At 44.3% G+C, this 15,819-nt stretch overlaps 1 protein-coding gene and 1 pseudogene across 7 annotated transcripts in view; one reads left to right on the top strand and one right to left on the bottom strand.

Annotated features, from left to right (window-relative positions):
- Spire1 (spire type actin nucleation factor 1) overlaps positions 1-15,819 on the top strand; it is a 140,555-nt gene that overhangs the window by 47,451 nt on the left and 77,285 nt on the right. The window lies entirely within an intron of this gene.
- LOC144369975 (non-histone chromosomal protein HMG-17 pseudogene) lies at positions 5,238-6,345 on the bottom strand (annotated as a pseudogene).

The following is a 15,819-nucleotide window of genomic DNA, read 5'->3' as shown; positions in this document are numbered from 1 at the left end:
ACCCATTCACGTTTATTATGATTTCTGATGTATTTGGACTAATTTCTGTCATCTTACTTTGTGCAGCTTGTTATATGTGCCCTTGGGTCCTTGACTTTTCTCTCGCCTACTTGGAAAGTCACGTTTGCCATTCATCGTTGGGCATGTGTGCCTGTGTGGAGGTGTGCTGAGCAGTGGGGCTGGAGTGTACCTTTGGGTGCTGTACACTCTGGCTGCCACAGCCTCTCCTGGCTGTTGGTCATGTCCATCTGACCCTGTACTAGGTTCATGAGGACAATGTGCCAGTCTTGTCTGTCCTTCACTACTGTCCCTCAGCTTTGGGCACCGTACTGCAGGTACTTATTTCATGTTTTGAATGAATGAGTAGCTGATCGTTCAGATCACCTAGATAGTTTTACAAACTGCTGGTGGCTGCCTTCGTTCTCAGGAGCTCTGACTTGGTAGGCTAAGAAACAGAAATTCCCCAGATTGTCAGATAGACTTGGAACAGTTTGAACTGGTGTTTTATGGACTTTCTTGTCTTGAGAGAGACTCTGGCTCCTTTGCTCTAGGTAATGACTGTAACTCAAATCATTGATCACTTGGTAATCTATTTACCTATTTAATGTCAGGCATCAAGCTTTTGTCCCATAAAGCAGAGAGCAGAGAAACATTCTACCATGTTAGCGCTCTCTCCCTCTCTCTCTCTCTCTCTCTCTCTCTCTCTTTCAGTTAGGTTGGAGGATACCATTTGGGTAACATCAAAGCAGCAATGTTAAGTTTTTCCTCTTTTTCGGAAATGGTTCTTTAAGCTTTTTACATCTTTTTCACATGCTCTGTAAGAGTTGGCTTGGCTGAACATGCTTCTATGCTTTTCATCAGCAGTATCCATCCCTGGAAGTAGCCAAAGGGCTTGAGTGTGGAAGCGAGTGCCTGGACTAGGAATGGTAGACTTCCCTCCACTTCCTAAGACACTGATTCTCTTAGTTGACATTTATCATGGTTTATAGTTTATGAAATTGACTGGCATACAAAGGACCTGCTTTGTTATACCTTTTGAGTTTTTCTTCGGGTTGAGTCAACCGTGGAGTCGGGAAATGCATTAGCCTCGAAGGAACACACATCGTAGAATGTGAGCTTTGTAGAGTTGGAGACAGTTGTTACGAGACCTGTGCGTGATCAGGTAGTCCCTGAGTTCCTTTCTGTGTTGAAGCTGAGCACCCAGGCATCAGGTGGGCTCATGGTGAGTTGTTTCAGTAGGTATATTTAAGGGAAAACATTAGAATTGCATTTTCAGATTTACTCAGGTTAAAATACAAATAATATGGCTTTTTACTTTTTAAATATTTCAACATCTTTTAATTGGGAGTGTATTATTTAACCTTTTATTGCCTTGAGTTTCTTGTTTTAAAAATGGAAATAATACTTAGTCCAGTATGGAATCTTAATTAATGGTTTGAGCCACTTTGATGAAAGTCCCTTCTGTTCAAGCACTACAGAAGTCATATGTTAAATAGTCTGAGAACTCACCATGGGGATAACTGGCCAGACCAGGATCGTCACTCAACATCAGAGCTGCTTGGTGCACCCCAGATGACATGACCGTCCGTGTGCTTTCCTGGTGAGTCTAGTCTCAGCTGAGGAGATCTCTGTCCTGCTCTTGGGCTGCATGGCCTGGAGGCTGGTGAGGGCCACCTGCTGTGGCGGTTCAGTGGCATTGCAGGACATTTTACCCTAGCAGGAGGGCGAACAGCAGGATCATCTGGAAACAGGAAACCAAGTCTTTGCTCCCAAATAGTGACTCACTTTCCTTGCTCTGTTTCCACGTCCATCCTGATAAAGCCACATCCTTGCACACTGGGTAGTACTCAGACACAAAGCTTCATATAACCAGCTGATGTTGGCAAGACTGGGTCCCTCCAGTGTAACATGTTGCCAGCAGTTGAGTTCTGATGTTGATCAGTGCCCTGTGTACAACCTGTTACCCTGTGATCTGTGGGCTTTGAAATGTGGCCCAGATGCCCAGCCTGGGCCTTTGTGGTGTCCCTGTCTGTGGTCCTCTCTGTGGCTGCACAGGCTCCTGGGGCATACATACTTTCCTTTCTCTGGCTCTGTACTATTCAGCAAGTAGCCACCTCCCATGTGTGTCTTTTAAAATTAGAATCAATTATAATTGTGTTATATTTCTTTAGTCCTATGGCTACATTTCATGTGTCTAAGCCTGCTTTGCTTGGTGGATACAGCATGAGGCAGCTCATATACAGAACATGCCACTCTAAGAAGGTTCTGTTGGCCAATATGTGATTCTTTCCATTTCTTATCTTAATATTTTTTCAATATTTAAAGAAGAAGCTTAATATAGTGCTTAGGTTTCAGTTCCTGATGTGTATGATCTGGACCACTAAGTCCCCTCCCATGTAATGGAGCTGTTGTTAAGGATAGAGATTTGCATATGACATTCATTTATGGTTTTTTTTAATCCATTTTAAGACAGTTCACATGACCCATAATTTACCCATTTAAAATGAAAAGTCAGTAGCTTCTAGTTAATGCACAGTTGTGCCAGCATCACCATGATCATCTTTTTCACATTTTCTTTATCCTCAGAGGGTTCTTGTACCCACCAGCAGTTATTCCTCATCTCCCCGTATGCTCCAGGTGTTGTTCCACTGCTGTGGATTTTCCAGTTCCCAGCCCATCACCTAACAGATCACACTGGGCCCATGTGACTGGCCTCTTTCCTCAGCCGGCTCTTCAGGGTTTAGCAGCCGTGGTATAGCCCGGGTCAGGGCTTCAGTCTGTTACGGCTCAGAGATATTCCCTTGTGTGGGCAGGTTGCATGTTGTTGAACTGGACATCAGTGGTAGGTACGGGCCATTGTTGTACTTTATAATTTTGTTATAAAATTAGTTATATAAAAAGTTTAGGAAATTACTGTGTTATAAGGAAAGTTTAAATGTTTAATTTTTAATTGAACCTTTTTGAAGAAATGAAAGTTTGATTGTTTTCTGAACCTTTACTCACTAGGTAATCTAAATGAAATAATAAGTATGTGCTATTGTAAGTGAGCCTGGCCAGGACTTGTTTGACACTTAGAATCATGTGCCTGGAGTGCCTTGGTCTGTCTTTATTACTATTGTCATAAAACCCTTTTGGTCTCTTGTATTTGAAAAGGCACTGCAAATATTGGGAAATGATGGAGAAAGAGCGAACAGCTTGTGTAAAACACAAAATTACATGTGGTGGTAAGACTTTAACAGAAATCGTAGGAAAACAGAATTTAATGAGTACTTTGAATTGTCACAACAGAACCAGTGAAACATAGCTTTAGTAAATTGGAGAATTAGAAGGATGACATCCTCTGCTTCAGCACCTTTATTCTGTAACAACACAGTCATGTGTCAATTCTTCCCACAACCAGCTTGATGGCAGACAACCAAAGGTTCTGCGTTTATCCTAACCACGTATTCTTCATGTGAGCTCTGAGGACCCACCGTGGTCAGTAGTTCTGTTCCAGAGGGTTCTGTTTTGATTCTGGTGGGTCCTACCTGAGCTCTGTCTCGCTGCTATGCCTGGATTAGTCACATGTCCATCGTGCTGCCCTTCACAGAAGCTGGTGACCTAAAAACAGCAACACCCAGTGTCCTTCCAGCTGGCCCACAGATGTTTTCAGGAGCCCTCACATGCTCAGTTGGGGAGACACTGCCCTATTTAGATTTGTAACTCTTTGAAAAGCTAATTTGCATAACTTGTCTAATTTCTTACTCTCCCCTCCAAGATGATAAAAACTTAGGACTTTTTTTTTTTTTTTTTTTGGTACTAGAGATTTCAGAAGTGACTCTGAAGGCTTGTTTGCCCCCTGTCCCTCCATTTCCTCTTCTCATGTGTTAACAAGGACCCACTAAGTGAAAGCCCCTCTTGTCAAGGGCGTCAGTCTAGACAGGAAGCAGGTCAGAAGAGTGTGGAGTCAACAGAAGGAAGCATCATGTGAGGTCAGCTTGGCAGATACAGGGACAGTTGTCTTTTTTTGTTTTTTTTTTTGTAGATGAACACAATATCTTTATTTTTTTTAGTTATACATGGATATAATATCTTTTTTTAGAGATATTTTTAATATTTATTTTTCAGGTTTCAGTGGATACAGCATCTTTATTTTATTTTATGTGGTGCTGAGGATCAAACCCAGCGCCCCATGCATGCCAGGTGAGCATGTTACTGCTTGAGCCCCACCCCCAGCCCTGGATATAATATCTTTATTTTGTTTATTTATTTATATAATGTGGTGCTGAGGATCGAATCCAGTGCCTCACAAGTGCCAGGCAAATGCTGTACCCTTGAGCCCCAGCCCCAGCCTGGGACAGGTGCTTTTGAAGGCTTGGTCATGGAAGCTAATTGACAACCTCTGCTTGCCAGGCTGCTGCTGATGCAGAGGAGCTGGTGGGTGGGGAAAGGGCAGGTTGGTTCCTGGACTTTGGAGCTGCCTTGGAAATCTTAGTAACCTCTGTAGGTACAGGGATTCAGGGCTTTTTTTTTTTTAATATTTATTTTTTAGTTGTAGTTGGACACAATACCTTTATTTTATTTATTTTTATCTGGTGCTGAAGATTGAACCTAGGGCCTTGCATGTGCTAGGCGAGTGCTGTACCCCTGAGCCACAACCCTAGCACCCCCCCCCCTTTTTTTTAGTGTTGTTAAGTGATAGTATTTCCTAAGAAATTGTGGTGGCCCCTATGGTTTTTTTTTATTATTATTATTTAAAAAATTTTTAATGTGATAAAATACACAGCTTGATTTTAACTATGGTCAGCACACAGTTCAGCAGCATTAATTCAATTCAAGGTGTTGACAGCCATTACCACTGTTTCCAAAACTTTTGTATTGCCCCAAATTGAAACTTTTTTGGGGGGTACCAGGGATTGAACTCAGGGGCACTCGACCACTGAGCCACATCCAAGACCTATTTTGTATTTTATTTAGAGGCAGGATCTCACTGAGTTGTTTAGCACCTTGCTTTTGCTGAGGCTGGCTTTGAACTTGCAATCCTCCTGCCTCAGCCTGCTGAGCTGCTGGGATTACAGGCCTGCAAGAGTCCCAAAGTGAAACTTTGTATCCAGTAAGCCCTAGCCTCACCACTACTAACCTTGAACCTACTTCCTGTCTATTCTTATTCTAGATATTCCACTTAAATGGAGTATTATAGTAATTGTCTTTTTATGTCTGCCATTTTATTTAGCATAATGTTTTTTTTTTCCAAGCCAAACTGTATCCAGCTTTATTAAAGATACTTTTCATAAACAATCATGGTATTTCAGGCAGGACATGGGCAGACAATCGTTAACAGTATACAACAACTTTCAAACTCCCTTCTTGAATGGACTACCAAAATCAGAAAGCCACTATAAAACCCAATGAAGTCATCATTTGATGCTCTGAATAGGGAAAGTTTAGAGTGAGGGTTGACATTTCACATTTAGCATGTTGTTTAACAACTTTTCACAAGCCGACCCTGACTTTCAGGAAATGAAAGGAAAATGGCAAACATTATTAATCTGAAGATCCACAATCTAGAAAAGGAACTGCTGCTCTTCTGAGAGACACTATTCTCAATGACGTCACTGGAAAGTCCAGATTGCCCCACACACTGGTAAAACCAACTGTTGGGAATCAGGTCCCAACAGGTTTAGGGGAGTTAAGTCTATGCCAATGGCAGAGAGGGACAGGAGGACATACAGATGAGTTTGAGTTTTTCCATACCACAAGGCATTTGTGCCAAGGTGGCTTTGTGTGCCAACATCAGGGAATCCCTTCCTCTTAGGAACAAAGAGGAAGTCTCTCAAAACTAGAAGGGAAAGGTGTCTTCCCCCACAGCAATCCGGCTTTGGAGACATTCTACTAGTGACATATGCTCCTTCCCCCCCAAAACAACAATGAAGTGTTCTGTGTGCTAACAACATAGCTTAAAATTAAAAAAAAGTAAAACAAAATTCTGCATTTTTATAAAACTTGATAAAAAATAGTATTTCAAACTGTACAGTCACCAGAAGTACACAGTTATCAAAAACGCACACACTTCACTTGGCATCTCCAGCACCTTCAGCTGTCTGTGCCTGGTCTGTTTGGGCATCTCCATTTTCTGCAGGGTTATTCCCATCCTTGCCAGTGTCAGCTTCTCCCTTTTTCCCTTTGGATACCTTCTCTCCCTTCTTTGCAGGGGCCTTTTTAGGCTTGGGCTCTGGCTTTGGAGGAGCAGGTTTGGCAGACAACCTTGCAGATCTTCTCTGTGGTTCGTCTTTCACCTTGACTTTATCTCCTTTAGCATCCTCTTCAGCCTTTCTCTTGGGCATGGTGGCAACGGCAGCGGGACGCAGGTGCTGGACGCGGAGATGCAGCAGCACACGGCTTTGGTCGGTCCGGGGGTCGTTCTCGCCTCCTCTTCTTCACATTGCTCCTAGCATAATGTTTTAAAGGTTCATCTGTGATGTAACATGCATCAGAATTTTGTTCCTTTTAAAGGCTGAGTAATATTCTGCTGTATATATAAGTATCCAAGTTGTTTTGTTCCTGGAATTTTCCTCTCTGTGGTGAAAAATTCCTTTCTTGTTCTTAGTCTTGTTCAAATTTGGTGTCTTTGATGTGGGTTTCTTTTTTTCCCTTCCTCCTCCTCATATCCTCAAGGCCTGATATTTTTTTTTTTTTAATTCAAGGAGAACCAGTTCTGAAATTAAATGTTCCTTCATAGCAGGCCAGGCAAGTTCCCACGATGATGATGAAGTTTTTCAGAGGCGGCTGATTGTTGCTGTAATTGTTCTTTACTCCTGCTAAAGTGCAGTTGATTCCGAGGCCTGCTTACGCATTCCTCTGAACCTTCGGGGTTCTTGGGCTCTGGTATCCCTTCCCATAAGCAGAATATTGTGCGTGCAGCTGGAGTGTTTTTTTTCAGTGTTCTACTCTGCACTTCTTTCTAACTACTGTTTTGCTGTGTTGGATTCCCACAGGCTGGGTGTCTTTTGAGCTCATGCGACGGCCGAAGGTTATACCTTAGACCATGGGCAGAACCTCTCAGGGTCACTGGCTCATATTCTTTTCACAATGGAAATAACTCATTTGGCTATTTTTAAAAAACAACCCTGAGGTCTCATTTAAATATGATAAAATGCTAACGATGTAAATGTTTTAAGTAGATGAGTTCTAACAATACTGTACACTTGTGTAGCTGAGGTTCCAGCCATTTTATCACATGGAAGTTCCCTCTGCAGGCCATGCCCTCTGCAGTCCCAGGTTCCTGTAAATGGGGTCATGCTGAATGTGCTGTGTGGACTCTTTTCTGTTCAGAGTGTGGGGAGTTGTGGTGGGTGTCAGCACACAGCTGCAGTGTGCCCCAGTACTGTGTCATTGTGCAGCTGCCTGGCTTTCTGTTTTGTCAGTTCATTGCAGTTTGTTTATCCAATAATCTGTTGTGTGACAGCTGGGGTTTTACGGTTTGGGACCCTTGCAGATAAAGCTGCTGTGAGTTTTACTGTATGAGTCCTTTTGTGGACATACATTTTCATTTTTCTTGGATAAATAACTTGGAATGTAATTGGTAGGTAATATGGTAATTGGTTTGATATTTATAAGAAATTGCCATATATTTTGTAGAATAGTTGTATTTTCAGTGTGTGTGGGGGTGGGAGGGTTGGTACTAGGGATTGAACCCAGAAGGGCTTATCCACTGAGCCACATCCCCAGCCTTTTTTAAGTCACACCAGCAAATCAGTGAGTTCTTGTATTCCACATCCTCCCAGTTCTTGGGATTTCTGTCTTTATGTGAGATGTTCTAGAGGACATAAGATGCCACCTCGAACTGTGCATTTGCTAGTGACTAATGATATAGAACCTTTATTCACATGCTTATAAATTTTAAGTGTGTGTCTTCTTTGGGGAAATATGTGTTCAAATCCTTGGCCCATTTTTATTGGACTTTTTAATATTAGTTCTAAGTTTTTTTGTTCTTGTTTTTAGTTCTGAGAATTAAACCCAGGGGTGCTCAACCACTGAGTCATATCCCTAGCCCCCTTTACGAATTTTTTTTTCTTTTGAGACATGTTCTAAGTTTTTGAGGCTGGCTTCGAACTTGTGATGCTCCTGTTTCAGCCTTCCAAATTGCTAGGAGTAGAGTTGTATGCTCCTGTGCCTGGCAGTTCTAAGTTTTTAAAACATATATCCTGGATTTAACTTCTTTGTCACACATGGGATATATATGAGAGAGAGCTTTGCTCAACATGTGACTTGCCTTTTCACTTTCACTGTTGTCTTTTGAAGCACAGTTTTAATTCTGATAAATTTTCATAGATTTTTTTCTTTATGTCAACCTCATTGATGACATGACCTTGGAAAGTTCTTAAAAATTTATGAAAACTCTTTTCATTCAGATTTTCTATAAGTTTAATACATCTTTGATATGCGATCTGTTTAAAAATAACCTTTGTGTGTAATGTGAGGTTTGGGGCCTGGGTCTGTTTCCTGATCGAAGACCCAGGTATCCAGCCCATCTATTTAAAAAAAATATTTATTTTTTAGTTATAGGTGGGCACAATGTCTTTATTCTACTTTATGTGGTGCTGAGGATCGAACCTAGCACCCCATGCGTGCTAGGCACACACTCTACCTCTGAGCTACAACCCCAGCCCCCAGCCTATCTGTTGAAATGGTGGCCTCTGCTGTCCAACTGCCTTGGCATGTTTGTTACAATGGGCTGATTGTGGGTTCCTGGTGTGCCTTCGTCCTGGGCCAGTGCTTCAGGCATTGATTCTGCAGTTCTGTCCTGAGTCTTGAAGCTGGGTTGTGTTCATCACCAGCTCTGTTGTTCTGAAATTGTGAGTCTAGGTAACTTGCATTTCCACAGACATCTTTAAATCATTTTCCCTGAAAGTGACTAGGATTTTGATAGGTATTACATTAAGTGTAAATCAATGTGGGAGAGACCTGAGATAACTAACCATACTTAATCTTTTAAAAAATTTTTGGTTTAAAAATTTTGGTTGTAGATGGACCAAATACCGTACTTTATTCACTTATTTTGTATGTGGTGCCGAGGATCAAACCAATGCCTCACACACGCTAGGCAAGCGCTCTAACACTGAGCCACAACCCCAGCTCCAATACTTAGTCTTTTGATCCAGGAATTCTGTGTTTCTGTGGTCTTTGATGTCTCTCAGCTCCTGGTGAGTGTGTTTTCAGGACATCTGTCCCTCCATCTGACACTGTCAGGTTCTGGAGCACTGCTTTCCCTGCATTCCTCAAATCTTGATAGGTTATGTTTTCATTATTATGAAATATTTTGTAATTCTCCTTGAGATTTTTTTAGTTGTGTGTTAATTAATTTTTCAGTTCTTGGGAATGGTGTAGGTATCGTTAACTGATTTCTGATTTCATTGCATTTCCAGGAAACGTATTCTTGGATATTTCAGTCTTGAATTTTATTGGGACTTGTTTTTGGCAGAACTTTGGGCTTTTCTTGGCGAATGTGCCATTCACACTTAAAAGAGAATGTTCTAGGTATCTTAGTAACCGACCTCTGCAGTTTGTGGTGTGATTGGTGGGCGCATGGATTGTGATGGGTAAGATAGGGCAGGGGAGGTGCCCTATCTTCCTGGTTACTCCACCATGGCCAGTGGGAACCTCTGAAAGGAGGTGGGAGAAGTAGCTGGGACTGAGGGCTGATGGGGTCCAAGAAGGGCACCATGGGTAAAGGAAGGAAGGGACCACTATGTGGAAGTGAGGCTGGGAATGAGGTGTGGGTAGATCTGTGTGTGCTGTCACAGAGAGGCCCCTGGGACGTGCTGGGGAGCAGGCAGCTCTCCTCTCCACATGAGCAGTGTGCCTTTGTGTTAGCTAATGGGAGCCGTGCCTGGGGCTCAAGGCCTTGCTCGTTAGTGGGGAGACTGATGGTGCCTACAGCAGAGAAAGGCGCTTTGCTTCCTTGTTTTATTTATAAAAATCACTGACCCTTTGGGGATCTGATTTGCCACAGTCAAGTCACAGAATAATGCTCTACTGTGGGAGTCCACTGTCTTGGTCTTTTCCCTTGGGGCCTTCTTTCCATCACATACAAGTCCACAGTTGCACATGGAAGCACCCGCCCTGTCCTTTCCCCATCCAGTGTTGCTGTGCTTTCCCTCCTGTTCCTCATGCAAGTCTCTGACACTGCTGCATCCCCATCTGTGGACACACAACTGTCCTGGCCATGGTCCCCAGGGCCTCCACTGCCTCACCTGGTGGACGTGTTCCAGGCCTCTCTGCTCCATGCTGGGCTGCCCCTGCCTCTCTGGCACTCTCTGGTGTTTGTGATGCCTGAGTCTTGGGACTTCATCCCCTTCCCCTATCCTGTTGCTCCTGGACAGTCCATCCCTGAGTCCCCTGACTCCTGGCTGCCCTCTGCTGCCTCAGTTCTGCCTTTTCCAGAGTGCCCTGTAGTCGAGTATGGAGGATGTGGCTTTTCAGATTGGCTTCTTTCACTTAGGCACTAACAATTCCTCCGCGGCTTTGCAGAGCTTGGTAGCTTTTATTTCTGTCTCTCCTTCTTTTTCTTTTCTTGTTTTTGCGGTGCTAGGGATCCAGCCTGGGCTCCTGGTGTGAGGAAGCAGGCTGCTCACCTGTCTTTCGTCTCTGAGTGACGCTCCCGCTGGGCATACCACAATCTGCCTGTCCCTCACCTGCTGAGGGACCCCTTGGTTGCTTTCCAAGTTTTGGCCATCAGGAATAACATTGCTACAGACATTCATGTCTGGTTTTGTGTAGACAGATGTCTTAAGCTTACTCAAGTAAGTGCCAAAGAGCACGATTTGGAGGTCACTTGTTGAGAGTGTGTTTGCTTCCTGGAAAGCCTCCAGCCTGTCTTCCACAGTCTCCTGTTTTGTTGTTCCAGCTCCTCGACCTCGTTGTCACCTGCCGTTTTGCTGGCTGTGCTGGGGAGGTGCAGGGTACCCCACCACTGTCATAGCTAGCAACCCTGGAGAAGGGGGCAGAGCTGCTCTTCACATTCCCGTTTGCCACTTGCTTGTCTTCCCTGGCGAGGTGTCCGTTCACACCACTTGCCCATCTTGTAATTGTCTTTTCTTAATGAGTTCTTTATGTATTCTGGGGAGTAGTCCTTTATCAAGTTTGTGGTCTGCAAATATTTATTCCCAGTTTGTGGCTTATCATTTCATCCTCTGAAAAGTGTCTTTATGGGACAGAATTTTTTTTTTTTTTAAATTTTAATGAAGTCCAACTCAACTTTTTCTTTCATTGGATTACACCTGAAGAGTCATTGCCAACCCAGGGTTTCCTGGGTTTCCTCCTGGGCTGTCTGCTCGGAATTTTAGTTTCACATTTTACATTTATGTCTGTGACCCTTTATAATTTTTGTGAAAGTTTTAATCTGTATCTGGATTCCTGTTTTTTGCATGACGGCGTCCATTTGTCCCAATTTGATGAAATTGTCTTGGTCCCTTCTCCATTGCATTGCCCTGTTCCTTTGTATGTGGCTCTGTTTATGGGCCTTTCTCTTCTTTTCTTCTGGTCATTTATCTATTCTTTTGTCAAGTACAGCACCTTTAAAAACAAGAGCAAGTCAGAGTGACCCTCTCCCTGCTCAGAGGCTCTACCTGATGAAGACCAGGTCCTTGAGAAAAAAAAGATCAGTGAAATGGAGGATGGGGAACAGCAGGAGGGAGGAGAGGAGGGAAAGGGGAGGCACTGGGGACTGAATCAGAGCAAGCTGTAGTCCATGCTTTCATAATTATGTCCAAATGAACCCCACCCCAGGGTTACATGTAACTAAGAAGAGCTGCAAGAGGCCCGTGTGACTGCCTCCCACACCCCGGGTCAGCCTTGGGAGGGCAGTGGCCTCTGCTGTTGGTTGGGGTGGAAGGGCCACCGTGCAGCTCCTTCCCCTTCACATGGCCAGCCTTGACCCACGCCAGCCTTGACCCACACCGGCCTGCCCGAGCACTGACTCTGAAGCAGCGTGCTGGCCTTGTAGCACAGGCCACCAAGAGCCACACTTTTCTCCGGCCCAAAGAAGCCACGTCCCAGCAGAGGAGTGGAGTGTGGGTGCACGGTTCTGGAAGTGCCAGGAGGTGAAAGTTGCAGGAAGAGGGGCTGGATGAGGGGAGCAGTAGGTGACAGGACCACGGGGTGAGCAAGGGTGCCTGGCCTTCTCCTTTACCACCAGTTGAGGCCTCAAGCCAGGTGTTTTGTGGGGCCTCACACATTCTGTGTTGCTGTAAAGCCTTCCACTGTGATTCCTGTGCGCCTCAGCCAATGTCAGAGGCTCTGGGGATGTCTGTGGCCATCTGGTGGCAGTGTGACAAGATACCTGCATGCATTGACTTCCGGCCACCTCGAGGCTGCTGAGTCATGGCCATCTCAGAGCTGAAGCTGCTGTGGCCTTGGGCTTTTTCAGCGCTCCTGTTTGGGCCTTGTGTGCCTGACATTAGTGAAGGAGCGTCTGTCTAGGCTCGTGTGTCCACTGCCTCATAGGTTTCTGTAGCTTCCTGGCAGCTCTCCCTTGTCCCTGGCTCAAGTCTGTGTCTGAGGAAGAGGGGAGAAGGTCAGAGGTTCCTCAGCCCCATGAAAAGTGAGAGTCAAGTTTGTGTCCTCCTCAAGGTGCCCGGTGCAGCACCTGGGTGTCTAAGAGATTGGGCTGTTTGAGAACCCCTCCCGCCCAGGTTTACCTCTGCATGGTGAGCAGGTTTGGGATGTTTGAATGGGAGCAGATGCTGTTCATCCCTGGGTTGGGTCCCCTCGGGACATCCCAGAGCTGTTTAGGATGGGTCATGGCTGTGGTGGTTGGTTGAAGTGACCAGGGTTGAAGTGGTAGGTATTTGTCCCTGTGTCTGTGAATTCCACATCTAACTTGATACCACATAGGTCTGAGTGGAACATTATGTTTTGGTTGATTCATTAATTGACTATTAAGTCCCTACTATTTATAAATAATTTGATATATAAAGATGAATTTCGAAGGATTTTGTCTTCAAGGAGCTTAGTCTTGTTGGAGGATTAGGACATATACGACACAGAAGGCTGCAAGCCAAGGTCGTGGAGATGCAGAAGGTCCCGTGCTCATCTCATCTGGAAGGGAGGGGGTGGTGATGATGTGATGTCCATCAGGGCTGTGGAGGTATCGGGAGGTTTGTTTTTTTGTTTGTTTGTTTTTTTAAGCAGTGGGATGAAAAATGCATAGGTGTTGAATATAGCAATGCAGGAGAAAGCTGAGCAGAAGTAGGAATGACATTTTCAGAGATGCCTAGAGACGAGCACAGAGCATCCAAGGGAGAGGGAAGGACGAGGACATCACAATTTTCATCACAACTTGTGATGTATAGTAAAAGAAAATCAAGTAGCAAAGATAAGCTGTGGCAAGAGTGAAAAAAAAATGTTAGAATTGATTTGTCATTTAAGAGCCATGTGTCCACCTGGGGGGTCTGAAGACACACCTTCCACTGTGAGTGTGAGGAGAAGCCCTCCGCAGCATCCCTGAGGAGCTCAGAGCGCTTTGATGTGTGTGCCAGACCTTGCGGTGGAAGCCGTGGCTCCTGAACTGGGAAACCTAAAAGCAGGGGAGTAGCCGAAGGGAGGGTGGCAGGGCTGCATGGTGGCACTGGATAACCAAGGGCATGGTGGGCATGGCTACGGTAATGAGCAGCAGAGTAGAGCAGCTTCAAAATCATCTGGCTCACACAGACCTTTGTCTTGGTCTGGTTGACTATGGTGTTCCTATAAGTAAAATAAGCAAAAAAGTCCTAGATTAAGTAAACAAGCCTGGCCTGAACCGTAAAAGTAGTCATAGTCTCACAGTCAGTCCCACACTTGAGCTGTTAGCTTACCCAGAACCCATTGAAAGTATGGAGGCTGGCTTCCCTTGAGGAAGAATCCTAGTACACTGCCGAAAATTGATATTGTTAATCCTTCCCCAAAGGACCTTTGCCCTTTTACTGGGTATACTAGTTTATTTTCCATTGTAGAATATCTGAGTCTGGGTAATTTGTCAAGAAAATAAGTTGGTTTAGCTCATAGTTCTGGTTGTCCATGAGCATGGTTCTAGACTCCACTCCGCTCTGATAAGAGCCCCGTGGCAGAGGGCACCACAGTGGCTAGAGTGTGTGAGAAGGGGAGGTCATGTGGTGAGACCAGAGGCCACGGAGAGGGTAGGGTTTGGCTTGCTCTTCTACATATGGATGGATTTACTGTGTGACCTTCCAAGGGCAGTGCCCGCAGAGACCTAGGGGTTCCAGCACTTCTCACATTACCACACTGGGGACCACGCATTCAACAGATGAGACCTTCAGGACACAGTCAGACTGTTCAAGTCATAGCACCAGGACAGCTGCACCTTGGGGAGAGGGAAGTGATCATGACTTTTAGGTATCTTAGGGATCGCTGGACCTGGGCTCTGGGCTGCGCTGATTCCAGGAGGCCCCAGGTGGCACTGTAGTCTGCCGGGTAGAATAGGAATTGTGCAGGTCCATGCCTCTGCGTGTGACTTTGGACTGTTTGCTGCTGGTGGCTTAGTGGTAGAGGTGGTAGAGGACTTGCCTGACATGTGTAAGGCCCTGGGTTTGAACTCGGCACGGGGTCGGGGAAGATGCTTTTTGATATCTGAAAGATAATTGGCTGAGATTGTGAGTGGAATTGTATTGAATATGTAGATCAAGTTGGGAAGAACTGACATCTTGACAGTATTGAGTCTTCCTGTCCATGAACATGGACTCTTTCTCCATTTTACTTCTTTAGTTTCACTCACCAAAGTTTTGTAGTTTTCCTCATGTAGATGTTGTATGTATTTTGTTAGATTTATACCTAAGCATTTCATTCTTGGGCGGGGGGAGTGTTAATGTAAATAGTATTATGTTTTTTATTTCAAATTCCACTTGTTCATTGCTGATATATTTAGTAAGGCTGTTTACTTTTGTATACTGACCTTGTAAACTGTACCTTTACTATAATTGCTTATTCTAAGAATTTTTTTGCAGATTCTTTTGGATTGTCTATGTAGGTAAATCATGTTAATGAAGAACAAAGCTCGTTACATTTCCTACATACCTTGGATAAACCCCACGTGATTGTGGCATGGCGTTCTTTTTGTACATTGTTCATTTGATTTTTACATAAGTTTACAGATGAACACTGTATGTCTAGGTCTCAGAAAGATTTTTTTTTGCTATAGAATGTAGAATGGGATTCTCACTCTGCTTTCTGGGTTGTGTGTGAACTTGGGTGGGGAAAGCAGTGGTTACTTTGTTACCCTCTGAATTAAATGAGGCATTTTATTCAGTTGAGTCTAGATGACAGACATACTAGTATCAGCATATTGGAGCTTTGTCACTAACAGAGACCCTGATTTTCTCAGTTAAGCAGTTGCTGTTGCAGATATCGCCAATGCACCATCACTGCTGTAAATCAGTGGGTCTGCCACTGGGTGCACTGCCGCACTCGGTTTTAATAGCTGTAGAGTAGTTTAGTTTTCTTCATAATCTCTTATGTGTTTAAGAACATGATTATGAGACAAGATCGTGCTTCATCAGAATGCTAAATAGGTCCATGGTGCTTGACATTTTAATGATGGAAGGTCCTTCTCTTCCTCTTGTTCTTCCACTGCCAAACAGAATAAACAGAACTGAATTCCAGTTTTCCAGGTAAAAAAAGTAAACGAAAACTTAACCTGGACGCTGCTATACTCAGCCTGATGAACTCGTGCTTCTTCCCAGAGCCTTAGCAGTCTCACTGCTGCTGCTGGTGGTGGACCATCGGGTGGCCCTTAGTGCCAAGTTGTGGTTTAAGCAGCTCTGAGAAACCAATGTTCTTTCCAAAGTT

This window comes from Ictidomys tridecemlineatus, chromosome 13, assembly GCF_052094955.1.
Source record: "Ictidomys tridecemlineatus isolate mIctTri1 chromosome 13, mIctTri1.hap1, whole genome shotgun sequence".
In the NCBI taxonomy this organism is placed as follows: Eukaryota; Metazoa; Chordata; class Mammalia; order Rodentia; family Sciuridae; genus Ictidomys; species Ictidomys tridecemlineatus.
The sequence above is the reverse complement of the archived record's forward strand: the minus strand, read 5'-3'. Positions and strand labels throughout refer to the sequence as shown.